Raw genomic sequence first — 15,058 nt, 5'->3', positions numbered from 1 at the left:
GAAGTTTTCAATCAGGTGCCACCATAACCTGTTCAGATTGAGATGGAAAAGGTTGCTGGGGTGATGCAATTTTCATTTTTCACCAAGGACGAGAAGAGATGGCTGAAATAGGAATTAGAGCATCGAATTCCTATAGTCCAGAAGGCCATTCAGCCCATCGAGCCTGCACAGGCCCTCTGAAAGTGCACCCCACCTAGGCCCATTCCCCCACCCTCTCCCCACCTAACCTGCACATCATTGAACTGTGGGAGGAAACTGGAGTACCCAGAGGAAACCCACGCAGACACGGGCTGAACTTGCAAACTCCACACAGTCAACCAAGGTTGGAATTGAACTCAGGTCCCTGGTGCCATGAGGCACTATGCCACCATGCCACCCCAAATCAAAGTGGAGAATGCGGGCCCACATTTAGCACAAGCCATCAGCTTGTTAAAAAGGTTGAAGTCAGGACTGGAAAGGGCCAACAGAAGGCTAGTTAACAGCTGATTTCCGTTTAAGATGTGAATTACAGTTCATAAAGGATGCTACATGGTGATGACTAACACTTCAACTAATGTCCTCTGTCTCTCTTAACCAGCTATTTGATAGTGAATATGTTGTTGATGATAATCTCTAATCCCTCAAGTTTCCCTTCAAAGTTATCTCTTCATTTCTGATTAACTATGTTCCATTACTTTCATATCCTTCCTATGGTGACAGGGCAGCACAGTGGTTAGCACTGCTGCCTGACAGCACCAGGGACCTGGTTCAATTCCACCCTTGGATGACTCTGTGTGGAATTTGCATATTCGCCCCATGCCTTCGTGGGTTTCCTCTGGGTGCTCCGATTTCCTCTCAGAGTCCAAAGATGCACACGTTAGGTGGAGTTGTGCGGATAGGGTGGGGGTGTGTGCCTGGGTGGGGTGCTCTTTCGGTGCAGACTCAATGGGCCAAATGGCTGTCTTCTGCACAGTACGCATTCTATGGATCCCATCGTGAAGTACCTAAAAGTGTACGCATTGTAACTTCCTGTTATGAAACAAATGTGAGCTGGAAACTTGTGTTGGCGACTGGGGTCTTGGCTCCTTTGCTAAGGTCTGCAAGTGCTACATGCCAATCAGGCACTCAACAGGTCATCGGTGCGCCTTTGCCCAGGATCAGGAACACGAGGACCGAATCCCCGCCCTACGAGCGCAGCTCTTTTGAACAGCAACACCACCAGGAAGGTGGTGGTTGCAGCCAGAGCGACACCGACCCGAGGCCCACAACCCAGATTCATGCAAATGGTGGAGGCTAGGGACTTTGCAGGGTGGGGCCATGTGAGGGGGTGTGTAGGGGAGTCAGCAGCAAGGGCAAGGGGGTGCCTCTCGGTGGCACATCCTACCTTCCTGATGTTGAGTACCTCGATCAGGCACCGCAAGTCTTTGAACATGTGACCACTCCAGTAATAGACAAGCAGTAATGGCAGGATATCCCTGTTGTGCATACCACATGGCGAGACAAATGCCCACTACTGGGTTAATACCAGCAACAGTGGGATGAGTACCTCAATTGGGCACTGATTGCCCACTTGCAGGTTTTAATTGACGGTGGGATAGGAAGGCCACTCCACCGAAGGACTTAATTGGGATGGAGTGGAAATGTGCAGGGTTTCCACCCTGATTAAAGCCCCTCACCACCAAATATGCCATGGGGGAGGGCACAAGATTGTGCCCATAAAAGAAGTTCACCCCTTAGGTTCAAATTGGTACAGAAATACAGCTAGCTTTTAAACTTCGGAATGGTGGCAATATTGAATTTAAATCCCCAAAAGAATACAAATATGCAACTTTTGATTTCAAGGTAAGAATGAGAACAACTAGACTTCAGTAGCAACAAGTGCCAAATGGTTTCTTTGCAAGTTCTGATCATTTTCACTTGCATAATTGCATTTTGTAGTCTGCACCATTGGATGGTTTTGATTGACAAAGCAAGTAATTTCTGAACAAAAGCACACCCCTGAAACAAAACACAAATGCTTTATCCTGTGTGACGTCCAGTGCTTAAAGGAAACATTCCTTAATTTATCAGACCAAGCACTGAAGTAAAATGACCTGAAAATTGGAACTGCAGTTTTGCTGAACAGGTGGTTTCTGAGCTGAACACCAGGATTGATGTTTCCTTCGTTTTATTCCCCTTTATTCTTTCCTGGCATGTGGGTATCACTGGCCGTCAGCATTTATTGCCCTGGAACTGAGTGGCTTGCTGGGCCACCTTAAAGAGAATTTGAAGAGTCAACCACGTTGCTGTGTGTCTGGAGTCACAGGCAGGATTCTCCAACCCCCCCGCCGGGTTGGAGAATCGGCAGGGTCCGGCGTGAATCCCGCCCCCGTCGTCTCCCGAAGTCTCTGGCACCAGAGATTCGGCGGGGGCGGGAATTGTGCCTGCTGTCAGCGGGCACCCCCCCCCCCCCCCCCCCCTCCCCGGCGATTCTCCAGCCCACAAAGGGCCGAAGTCCCGCCGCTGTCATGCCGGTCCCGCCGGCGTGAATCAAACCACCGACCTTACCGGCGGGACCAGGCGGCGCGGGCAGGCTCCGGGGTCCTGGGGGGGGGCGCGGGGCGATCTGGCCGCGGGGGGTGCCCCCACGGTGGGCCTGGCCCGCGATCGGGGACCACCGATCGGCGGGGGGTCTGTGTCATGGTGGCACTCTTTTCCTTCTGCGTTCACCATAGTCTTCACGATGGCGGACGCGGAAGTGACCCCCTCCCCTGCGCATGCACAGGGATGACATCAGCAGCCACTGACGCTCCGGCGCTTGTGCGGACATCCGCCAGCCAGTGAAGTCCCTTCGGCCCCAGCTGGCGTGGTGCCAAAGGCCGTTCCCACTGGCCGACGGGGTGCCAACCACTCCAGCTGGGGCCTAGCCCCTCAAGGTTAGGGCTTCGCCCCTAAAGGTGCGGAGACTTCTGCACCTTTGGGGCGGCCCGACGCCGGAGTGGTTCACGTCACTCCATCCCACCGGGGCCCCCCGCCCCGCCGGGTAGGGGAGAATCCCGGCCCAGATGTCGGCCAGACCGGGTAAGAATGATGAATTTCCTTCCCTAAAACACATCAGTGAATCAGATGGGTTTTAATGACAATTAGTGATAGTTGTCATGGTCACCACTACTAAGACGAGCTTGATATTCCACATTTATTAGTTTCACCAGCTGCCATATTGGGATTTGCGTCCAAAACCTCTGGATTACTAATCCAGTCACATTACCGCTACCTTACCATCTCTCCTCATAAGTGAACATATAATGCCATTTACTAATATCACATTTTAAATTAAATGTTTGAATAGATTTAAACAGGTCAGTGAAGAATTAAGCTCCAGTTACCCAATTGTCTTTGTTATTAAAATAAAGATCGTTTGGTTTCATGTAGCCGGCTAACAAGTCAGGCTGCATTGCTTATGCTAAGAGTCACTGTGAGGTATCATGGCCTCTCCCTCCTCATTGTGGAATGTTTAACAGAAATGTATTTCAGGGGAAAATGTTGGCTCTTTAATGTATGGTACGTTTCCATTGTCAGCCACAAATTAGTTGATGAGCTTGCTTCATATTCTAAACCATAAGTACGCCCAGTCTCAGACACACCTTTTTCTCATTGTTTAAACATAATTTATCACCCAAAATGCTTGATGAACTTGTTGTGTGACACACAAAATTCATCAGAGTCTGATTTTTAGCTTCAGGGTGGGCCCAAGATTGGTGTGGGCGGAAGCAGATGTGAAACCCACTCCCACCCAAGATCACATAGTTGACGCAATATCACACTAGGGGGTCAATTAAGGCCTGCCCAGCATGTAGTGGGAGTGGGAATACATCGATGAGGACCCAGCAGGTGGGTTTAAAACTGGAGGAGGCAGCTCACAGACGACTGCCAGGAGTCGCGGGGAGGCTGAGGGTGCTTGATTCAACAATTGCAAGAAGTTTTGTGGACAGTAATAATAAGTAGGCTTCAATGAAGTTACTGTGAAAAGCCCCTAGCCACCACATTCCGGCGCCTGTTCGGGGAGGCTGGAACGGGAATTGAACCCGCGCTACTGGTCTTGTTCTGCATTACAAGCCAGCTGTCTTAGCCCACTGTGCTAAACCAACCCCTAATAGCATCAACACCGGGAAGTCATGGAAGGTGGGTGGGTACTTTGGGTGGGCTAAATGCTCCCTGTTTCACTGATGAGTGCCTGGACATCCTAGTGTAGGAGATCAGTGTCAGGGGGCACACTCTCACGCCCAGGGACGGGAAGAAAAAGCCACCCCACCGACAAAGAAGGCCTGGTTGAAGGTCCCCACCTAGATCAGTGGGCATGACATTGTGTGCCGCACCTGGCTTCAGTGCTATAAAAGCTTTAATAATCTTCTGTGGCTGACAAGGGTAAGTGCAGAGGTGTCATGGGCCTGTACTGAAAGGTACAGTCAGGTGACCATTCTCCTGAGTGCTGAGGGACCTGAGTGTGTATGCCAATTGGCACTGAACCTGCCCTGCTAATGCTGGAATGTTGGCACAATAGGCTGCAGTGTGTTGGAGAGGGAGGTGTGTCACAGTGAAATGGCCCGCTTAATGGCCGGGTTGGGGGGGGGGGGGGGGGGGGGAGAGAAAGCATCTGTAATGGACCTTAAGGAAGGTAGAACACTAAGATCCCTGTCAGGAGAAGACAAATCACAATACTGCAGAGCGCCAGAGGGAATTTCAAATCTGCAGGTCCCCACCGGGAATGAAAGTGATGCCCTGGAGCTGGTGTGCTACTGGCCAGCTCAATCCTCCAGTCCTGGTGAGTCGGGGGTCTGGGATGAAGGGAAGAGGATAGGTCCCAGGTGCATGCGCCGTGGGTACAGGAAACATCATGGACTCCTTGCAACAGAAAGTGAGCTGTCGCAGGCAGAGTGCCCACTGAAGCTCCAATGCAGATGGCACCATGCAGTAGGTCTCCATTGTCTCAGCAGGCCACCCAGTTTAGTGACGAGGATGATTGAATTCACTGATGATGTGCCTTCCTTCAGCACATTAGCCAGCTGCAGGAGCTAATCGCATTTAAGAAGTATTTAGATGTGCACTTGTGATCCCAGGGCATACAAGGATATGGGCCAAGTGCTGGAAAGAATGGGATTAGAATAGTAAAGTTGTTGTTTTTGACCGGCTCGGATGCAATGGGCTGAAGGGCCTTTTGTGTGCTGTATGATTCTGTACCTCTCGGATGCAATGGGCTGAAGGGCCTTTTCTGTGCTGTATGATTCTGTACCTCTTTAGTCATTTGGTAATACAGAGCTTGAATAATGCTGAAAAAAGAGACATGTTGAAGCTTTTTGTCTTGCACCAGGATCTTTTGCAAGCATGCCAGTATTTCGCTTTTGAAAATTTTTTAATGAGAGTTTTTCATTTTATACACTCCAAATTAAAAAATCTGTACAAACCAAATGTAATTTACAGAGACCACCCAGGAGGACATCACTCCTGCACCTGTGTTACACTGGCTTTCAGTGCCAGGCACCAGCGCAGATAGTCATAAAGTGGTGGGCATTATGTTGTCTTCTCCACAGGCAATGAATGCACAGTGGTGAGGGCACTTCAAACACTAACGAGAAGCATGTTGACAGTTCTGTAAATTTTAAGGTACTTGTGGATAAAGATATGTGTACTCCACGGGGAAAGGCTAATTACAGCAACATTGGGCAAGAACTGAAGCATTTAGATTGGGGGCAGCTGTTTGAGGGGAAATCAACATCTGACATGTGGGAGTGTTTCAATCATAATTTCATTAGAATTCAGGACTGACATGTTCCTGTGAGGATGAAGGATAAGAATGGCAAGTTTCGAGAACCTTGGAAAATCAGGGATATTGTCAGCCTAGTCAAAAAGAAAAAGGAAGCATGTAAGGTCTAGAAGGCTGAGAACAGACGAAGGCCTTGAAGAATATAAAGAAAGTAGGAAGGAACTTAAGCAAGGAGTCAGGAGGGTTAAAAGGGGTTATGAACAGTCCTTGGCAAGCAGAATTAGAGACAATTTTAGAGGTATATAAAGAGCAAGAGGGTAGCCAGGGAAAGGGTTGGCCCAGTCATGGATAGAGGAGGGAATCTGCTTATGGAGCCAGAGGAAATGGGCGAGGTAATAAATGAGTACTTTGCATCAGTGTGGTGAGCCACAGTTGTACCCAATCTGAGTCTTTGTGCAATTGATTGTGCATCAATTTATTGCAGTCAGATTTTCAACGAGATGGATATCAGAATCAAACCAGATCGCCTGCAGCCGGATCCACACTCGCCCGACGCCAGAAAGGACTTTAATCACTGGCTAGCTTGCTTCGAGGCTTACATCAACGTAGCGACCCTTACACCAACGGAGGCTCAGAAGATACAGGTCCTGTATTCCAGGTTGAGTTCAAGCGTGTTCCTGTTGATCCAGGACGCCCCGAATTACTCAGAAGCCATGGCACTCCTAAAAGAGAACTACGCGCAGAAAGCAGACACGCTCTTCGCCAGGCACGCACTCGCCACTCGCTCTCAACTCCCTGATGAGTCCATCGAAGACTTCTGGTGGGCCCTAATCCCACTCGTCCGGGACTGTGACTGTCAGGCCGTTACAGCCACCGAACATTCTAATCTCTTCATGCGCGATGCGTTCGTAACGGGGATTGGGTTGGACCTCATCCGACAATGACTGCTGGAAGGGACCATGCTCGACCTAGCGGAGACAAAAACTATAGCGCTCTCCATGACGGTCGCTTCCCGTAATGTTCAGGCCTACCCCCCCTGCCGCGCGGCCCACCCCTACTATCCCTCCTGGACCCCACAAACGATTCCCCCAGCTGGGGCCCTGCCTAGCCAATACGCCTGCGCCGCACGCCAATCCGCGCACCCCGGGGGTCCCCGCTGCTACTTCTGCGGCCAACAGAAGCACCCCCGCCAATGCTGCCTGGCCCGCGCCGCCACTTGCAAGTCTTGTAGCAAAAAGGGCCACTTCGCTGCAGTGTGGGAGGAAATTGCTGGGGGCAGGATTCTCCGAGCCTGGGTCAGAGAATTGCCAGTGGGGTGCACAAATCCCGCCGCTCCGACGCCAGGCCACCGATTCTCCGGCGACTGGAGAATAGGCGGCAATCGTGCCGGTGCAGTCGCCGCGGCGCCAGTCAGGGCCGTTGAAAGTGAACCCCGCGTCGATTCTCCGCAATCGACAGGCCGAGTGCCCGCCGAGGCCTGCCGGCGTCATTCGCGTATGGTCCTACCAGACGGGACCTCGGTGTTCTGGCTGTGGGGGCCATCCTGGTGGGGGGGGGGGGGGGGGGGGGGAGCAGACTCCAGGGGGGGCCTCCACGGTGACCAGGCCCGCGATCAGGGGCTACTGATCGTCGACCGCCCTCATTCCGGGGGGGGCGCCTATGTTCCTTCCCGCCGGGCCCCTGTAGGGCTCTACCATGTTGTCCAGGGGCCGGCACGGAGACAGCCATGGCGCGCATGCGTGGACCCGCGCTGGCCGAGGCGAGTATGCGTGGACCCGTGCCAGCCATGTAAGGCCGGCTTTCAGCACCGGAGCGGCGCACAGCACTCCGGCGCTGTTCTAGCCCCCGAGGAAAGGGAGAATGACTGGGCCTGGAGGCCCATTGACGCGGGCATTGCTCGCCCCGGTTGTGACGCCGGGGTCAACACTTGACCGGGATTTCGGAGAATCCCGGCCTGGGGCTTTGACAGAAATCTTTTTATCTTCATTGGCTACAGGTGAGATCGCAGTGGACTGGAGAATAGACAATCTTGTTCTTTAGTTTAAGAAGGGTAGCAGGGATAATCCAGGAAATTATAGGCCAGTGAGCCTTGTGTCAGTGGTAGGAAAATTATTGGAGAGGATTCTTAGGGACAGGATTTACTCATATTTGTAAACAAACGGATTTATTAGCGTGGTTTTGTGAAGGCAAGGTTGTGTCTCACTAACTTGATCGTGTTTTTTGAGAAAGTGATGAAGACAATTTATGAAGTAAGGGCAGCGGAGTTTCCTACATGGACTTCAGTAAAGCCTTTGACAAGGTCCCTCATGGAAGGCTGGTACAAAAGGTGAAGTCACATTGGATCAGAGGTGAGCTGGCAAGATAGATACAGAACTGGCTCGGTCAGAGAAGACCAAGGATAGCAGTGGAAGGGGCTTTTTCTGAATGGAAGGCTTTTCTGAATGGAAGGCAGTGGTATTCTGCAGGGACCAGCGCTGGGACCTTTGTTGTTTGTAGTATATATAAATGATTTGGAGGAAAATGTAGCTGGTCTGATTCGTAAGTTTGCAGAGACACAATGGTTGGTGGAATTACAGATAGCGATAAGGACTGTCACAAGATATAGATCAGTTGGCTACTTGGGCGGAGAGATGGCAGATGGAGTTTAATCCAGACAAATGGGAGTTATGCATTTTGGAAGGTCTAGCACAGGTGGAAATTTTACAGTAAATGGCAGAACCCTTAGGAGTATTGACAGGCAGAGAGATCTGGGTGTACAGGACCTCAGATCACTGGAAGTAGCAACGCAGGTGGATAAGATAGTCAAGAAGGCAAATGGCATGCTTGCCTTCATCAGTCGGGGAATTGAGTATATGCATTAATAAGTTATACTGCAGCAGTACTGAACCTTTAGTAGGACACAATTAGAATATTGCATTCAATTCTGGTCGCCACACTACCAGAAGGATGTGGATGCTTTGGCGAGGGTACAGAAGAGATTTACCAGGATGCTGCCTAGTATGGAGGATATTAGCTATGAGGAGAGGTTGGATGAACTCGGATTGTTTCCATTGGAACGACGGAGGTTGAGGGGTGACCTGATAGAGGTTTACAAAATTATGAGTGGCATGGGCAGAGTGGATAACCAGATGCTTTTCCCACTGAGGAAAAGTCAATTACGAGAAGAAATAGGTTTATGGTGCAAGGGACAAAATTTAGAGGATATGTGCAAGGTAAGTTTTTTATACAGAGGGTGGTGAGTGCCTGGAATGCACTGCTGAGGGAGGTAGTGGAAACAGATACGAGACATCTTGATAAATACATGAATGCGATGGGAATAGAGGGATATGGACACCGGAAGTGCAGAAGGTTTTAATTTGGACAGGCATCATGCTTCGCGCAGGCTTGGAGGGCCGAAGGGCCTGTTCCTGTGCTGCTCTGTTCCCTGTATCTTTGTAACTGTGACCTCTGGAGGTCACGATTGTCAATTCCCATGAGCAATAGACATCAAACGCCGGCCTCCACGGTCAGTAGGAGTTATGGGTGATTGTTGGGCAAACAGGCAGGGACTAGGGTTGCCCCCGGAATGGGAACACTTGGTCCAGGGATTAGCATGGAGGACCCACGCACGATCGACCCCCTGCCCCCATCAGCGTCTTCCCCCCCCCCCCCCCCCCCCCCATCCCCTGAGCACAGGGGCAGCATGCCCAGTGTCCCTGGGCTTTGTGCCTGTGAACGAGAGATCTCCTCGGCTCCCTGCAGCAGCCCATCTGCCGGGGTCAACAGGAGTACCAATCGACACCAGCGTAACCATTTGCTGGGGAGGCTGCTAGATCGCGGGAGGCCATTGGATGTGGGGTGGCTCCTATTAATTGTATAGAAATAGGTTTAAGTGGAGATAATTGGTTTCTCACCACACCACGACAGGAACCCAATTTTGCCTACGAGAGCGGCCGGATGCATCGCAAACGATTTGACACCTGGCGCGGTTCTCATTTTTGCCCTCTCCCTTTATTCACTGGCCTTGTTGCATTCTTGCTCGAGCAAAATGAGGCCAGAGAATCGTGCCCAAGCTGTGAGTTGCAAGCCCAGAATTTGCTAGTTGATTTACACCACTCCCCTATTTACTGCACACAAATGACATCTCATCCTTCTCCTTTGTATAATTTAAAGAATTTGCTGAAAGTTGGGCTGGTGATTGAGAGCATAAGTACTCTTTCAAAGACTTAATCATGGTTAATGCAGTTTAAACTGTTGATTCTCGTGCCTGCAGATAGTAAATTCTTGTTGCGATTTTAAAAATATAATTTTCTTTACTGTTCCTTTCTGACTCTTTTTCTCTCTCTCTTAATCTAATCTTTCCGTCACTCTTTATTTCCCCTTTTCATTTCTGATTTGACTCCAATTCACCCTCTTTCTCCATCTTTGCTGTTTCTTTTTCCATTCTTAAATCTGAATGGTTAAGTAGATACGCTTGTTGGTGCCACCATTTACTAAGATGTCTTGTTGTCCTCATCGTACTTTTATCATCTCATGATTCCAGCAAGTTATGAAGAGTGCAACAAATAACCTACTGCTGGTGTATGCAACAAATGGCCAATTATTTAATGATTGAATTCCCCCAAAATTATTGTTTAATTAGTGACAATCCAGGCTCAGAGGAGTTTTAGTTACACCGCATGCCAAAATCCCGAAGAACATCCACGCAGAAATCCTCACTTCCAAAATCATAGCAGAAGCAAAACTTTCTTGAGAAAGCCGTACCTCTGACAAGAACGAAGGAAATAGCTTGGTGCCACAAACAAAAATTTGCTGCAAGAGGTTTACCTCATGTGCAAGCATTATGAACAGGAATTCAGCTATCTTCAGAGAGAAAATTAAGGCAACAACAAAACTTCTTTATCAGATCCTTGATTCAGAACAGTAGCATAGTGGTATTGTCACTGAACTAGTAATCCAGAGACCCAGGGCAATGCTCTGGGAACCCAGGTTCAAATCCCACCATGGCAGATGGTGTAATTTGAATTAAATTCTGGAATTAAAAGTCTAATGATGACCATGAAACCATGTCGACTGTTGAAAAACCCCATCTGATTCACTGATGCCTTCGGGAAGGAAATCTGCCGTCCTTACCTGCCTGGCCTACATGTGACTCTAGTCCCACAGCAATGTCATTGACTCTTAAATGCACTCAGGGGAACCTGACCTCCTCCTGTGCAAGGATGAGCTTGATTCAGTTCAGGATGGTGCACAGGATACACATGGTGCACTCAAGGATGAGTGAGGTCTTCCAGAGGGTGACCGACGGGTGTGAGTGTGGGCGGAGGCCGGCGAATCATGCTCACATGTTACGGGGTTACGAGAACTGGAGAACTTTTGGGAGGTGGTGTTTCAGACATTATGCAGGATCGTGGGGACTGCTGTCAGGTCGGACCCTATGGTGGCAATCTAAAGGGTTTTGGAGGAGGTGGAGCTGCTGGAGCGGAAGGGGGCCAATGTAGTGGCCTTCGCCTCTCTGATTGCCCTGCGAAGTATCCTGTTGACTTGGAGGTCGGATACACTGACAGGGGTGGTGACCTGGCTGGGGGACTTGTACGACTTTCTCAGGCTGCAGATTAAGTCAGCAGCACGGTGTCGCAGTGAGTAGCACTGCAGCCTCACGGTGCCCCGGTCCCAGGTTCAATCCCGGCTCTGGGTCGCTGTCTGTGTGAAGTTTGCACATTCTCTCCATGTTTGTGTGGGTTTTGCCCCCACAATTCAAAAGATGTGCAGGCTAGGTGGATTGACCATGCTAAATTGCCCCTTAATTGGAAAAATGAATTGGGTACTCTAAATTTATTTTAAAAAATACATTTTTGGAAAAGATTAAATTCAAATTGATGGGGTCAGAAGAGAGTTTCAAGGTGGGGTGGGGGCCGTTCGTGACATTATGTTAGGAGCTTTACATTGTGCAGCGGGGGTGGGTGGGGTGGGGGGAGGAGGGTTTAAAAGGGGAAAAATTGGAGACTGTGCTTTGATGGACTGTGTATTTTTTGATGTTGTTTATGCTTGGAATAAAATACCTCTAAAATACCCCATTGATGGGCAATAAATAATTGCTGGCCCAGTTAGCGATGCCCACAAAAACAAGGGGTGCAGACACCATTGAAAACTCTTTATTAGTAACTGCGATACATATTTCTCATGTCGTTGACATAATTCAAAAGGGCATCACTCAAAATGCTTCCTGAAATTGTTTCACAGCCTCCATGCTTCTCATCGACCTTCTAATATTCAAATTAAAAGTTCTGAACAGAAGTCTAAAAGTCAAAAATTGATGCATTTCATAATGTTAATTACCTTTATCTTGGGAATCATCTTTTGTGCTCCTTAATGTTGTCAATACATGAAGGCCTCAGGCTCCTTCAAAAGCATGGACTGTGGTTTAATGCGCTGAATGTTTGTTCTGGTGTCGGGGGCCCAACGCAGGATCGATATTTTTTATATTCTTTCATGGGATGTGGGTGTCACTGGCTGGGACTGCATTTATTGCCCATCCCTGAGGGCATTGAAGAGTCAACCACATCGCTGTGGATCTGGAGTCACATGTAGGCCAGACCAGGTAAGGACAGCAGATTTCCTTCCCTAAACGACATTAGTGAACCAGATGGGACAATCGACAATGGTTTCATGGTCATCATTAGACTTTTAATTCCAGATTTTTATTGAATTCAAATTTCACCATCTGCCATGGTGGGATTCAAACCTGGGTTCCCAGAGCGGTATCCTGTGTTTGCGGATTACTAGTCCAGTGATAAGACCACTATGCAACCGCCTCCTGGAACCTGACCCCACACTGTATTGGAAATAGTCACTCGACTAGCCAAAGGATTCCCTCGCCACCCCATTAAGGACAACGGGCTGACTCCATTAGCTGGAAGGTCAGTTGAGCCCCTCCAGTGCCGACAGGAAACTTGCCAATGCAATTAAGGGAGAGAAGGTACCTCAAGATGGAAGCACCTTCTCATAATTCTCTTCAATAAACTTCAAAAAATGAATTGTCTAGAGTTGCCAGGCCATCATTGTGAATGGGGCACCTCTCCTCAGGGCAGCCTGCAACCACATCTGTAGCAATGTATAGTGGTGGAATCTCAAATTTATCCTGGAGAACTGGCCTCCAGGTCTGCCGCTTGTGGCATCTTCAGGTATCATCAACGGAGGGAACGAACAACAGCAAATCGCTTTGTTGTAATGATCTGTTGAGCTACTCGCAGAAAAATACTTTTCACTGTACCTCAGTACACGTGACAACAAACAAATCCGATCCAAAATGGCAGGGTGGGCCTGCCTGCACACTTGCAGTGCACACATTGGGCTAATGCTCCCAACAACATTCAGCATAGCAGTGGCTGGGAGTGGCACAAATGCCAGTTTTCACTTAAAACAGCAGCTGCATCACCAAAACTAACACCAAAGACTCGCCAAAGCCTGTCCACAATCTACAAGGCACAAGTCATTATGTGATGGAATATTCTCCACTTGCCTGGATGAGTGCAGCTCCAACAACACACAAGAAGCTCGACACCATTCAGGGCAAACAGTCCACCTGATTGTACTCCATCCACCACCACCAATGTAACAGTAGCAGCAGTGTGTACCATCGACAAGCTGCACTGCCTGCAGCAGTTTTTCAAGACTCGTTTGACAGCACTGTCCAAACCTGCAAGCTCTGGCACCTCGAAGTACAAGGGCAGCAGATGAAAGGGAACACCAACCAGTTCCTCCCCAAGCCACTCACCATCCTGACTTAGAACTATATCGCCATTCTTTCACTGGGTCAAAATCCGAGAACCTCCTTCCTAACAGTACTGTGGATATACCTACACCACATGGACTCCAGCTGTTCAAGAAGGGGTCTCAGCACCACTTTCTCAAGGCCAGTTAGGAATGGACAACAAATTCCGGCCTAGCAAACAATGCCCACACCCCGTGAAACAATTAATACAAAAGGCATAATTAGAAAGCGGCATTTTACAACCTCAGATTTTTGCAATTGTATTCAACTGCAAAAACAGCTGCAGAAATGTTTGATTGCAGACAGAGCGCAGAATGCGTTCTATCGCTTGGTATCTGCAAACGTCCCTCATGCAAACAAAATTAACACTTCAAGTCTTCATGTTACTTACAGTCAGAGAGACGCAATGGATTGCCACCGACCAACTGCTCTTTACTGATGTTGAGTATTGGACTGAAATGGATGCAGTACTGATCATTCCAGAAGAACAAAATGCACAATCTTCTTCCCTCACATGTATCGTTTCAGATTTCCATCTCGTTACATTGCAACCACGTCTTCAGATGAACAGTCATGCAGGAAACTCCAGTTTGTGGCAAGAGATCTTATCAGAATTCTTTTTTGGTTCTGTTTCTGGGCCTCAAGATCTTATGAAATTACAAACTGCAACCTTTCAGCAAGAATGCATCATTTGTTTGGGTTTAGTGGTGCTAAAGTAGACAAAATGAAACAGAATACCATGGAGGCTCACTGTTACATGAGAATGGACCACCATTCCACCATTCCTGACTTCTCCCTTTCTCAACCCCAATTCCTCAGATAAGCCGCGATTCTAAATTCAGTCATTCCTCGCCAAACATTCCTGAAAAGTTCAACTTTAAATGAACCAATATTAAGTGGATCCAATTTTCCCATGTGACCACACAATGTAGCTAGGTTCTGTAGTGCCTTTCACAACAGCAAACAGAACACTAAAATATTATACCCTGAAAATCAAAATACCATACATTCCTATAATTTTTATATTCAGAAAGAAAATACCTTCTGAAACAAATTAATTACTCAAGAAAAATGTGAACTCGACTGACCTCCCACTCTTCATTCCCCAACTCCCCGACACCTTCTCTCCTTGACCCATTTGCCCCCTGGCATCCGACACGTTGACCCGCCCAATCCCTGATCCTTCCCCACCCCAACCCATTCTCCCCCCTCCCTCCATCTCGGTTATTCGCTAAACCTCCTGCTCCCTGATCCAACTGCTCGTCCATCTATCTGTTCCCCGACCTTCCGCTCACCAAACCTCCCGCACTCCAACCCTCCCGCTCACCAACCCTCCCGCTCTCCAACCCTCCCGCACTCCAACCCTCCCGCTCTCCAACCCTCCCGCTCTCCAACCCTCCCGCTCTCCAACCCTCCCACTCTCCAGCCCTCCCGCACTCCAACCCTCCCGCTCTCCAACCCTCCCGCTCTCCAACCCTCCCGCACTCCAGCCCTCCCGCTCACCAACCCTCCCACTCACCAACCCTCCCACTCTCCAACCCACCCACTCTGCGGCTCCCCCACTCACCAACCCTCCAACACTCCCA

The 15,058-nt window shown here is 49.2% G+C and overlaps 1 protein-coding gene across 2 annotated transcripts in view; it reads right to left on the bottom strand.

Annotated features, from left to right (window-relative positions):
• The window catches only part of rab27b (RAB27B, member RAS oncogene family), a 211,585-nt gene that overhangs the window by 83,253 nt on the left and 113,274 nt on the right, over nucleotides 1-15,058 (bottom strand). The window contains exon 1 of one of the 2 annotated variants that reach the window (XM_038790527.1): nucleotides 13,864-13,944. The exons of the other annotated variant lie outside the window; for it this stretch is intronic. The gene's annotated coding sequence lies outside the window, so the exon portion shown is untranslated. Of the gene's footprint in view, nucleotides 1-13,863; nucleotides 13,945-15,058 lie in introns of those variants that run through there. 2 annotated transcript variants of the gene reach the window in all.

Source organism: Scyliorhinus canicula, chromosome 3 (genome assembly GCF_902713615.1).
Source record: "Scyliorhinus canicula chromosome 3, sScyCan1.1, whole genome shotgun sequence".
Taxonomy (NCBI): domain Eukaryota; kingdom Metazoa; phylum Chordata; class Chondrichthyes; order Carcharhiniformes; family Scyliorhinidae; genus Scyliorhinus; species Scyliorhinus canicula.
This window is presented reverse-complemented; position numbering and strand designations above follow the sequence as displayed.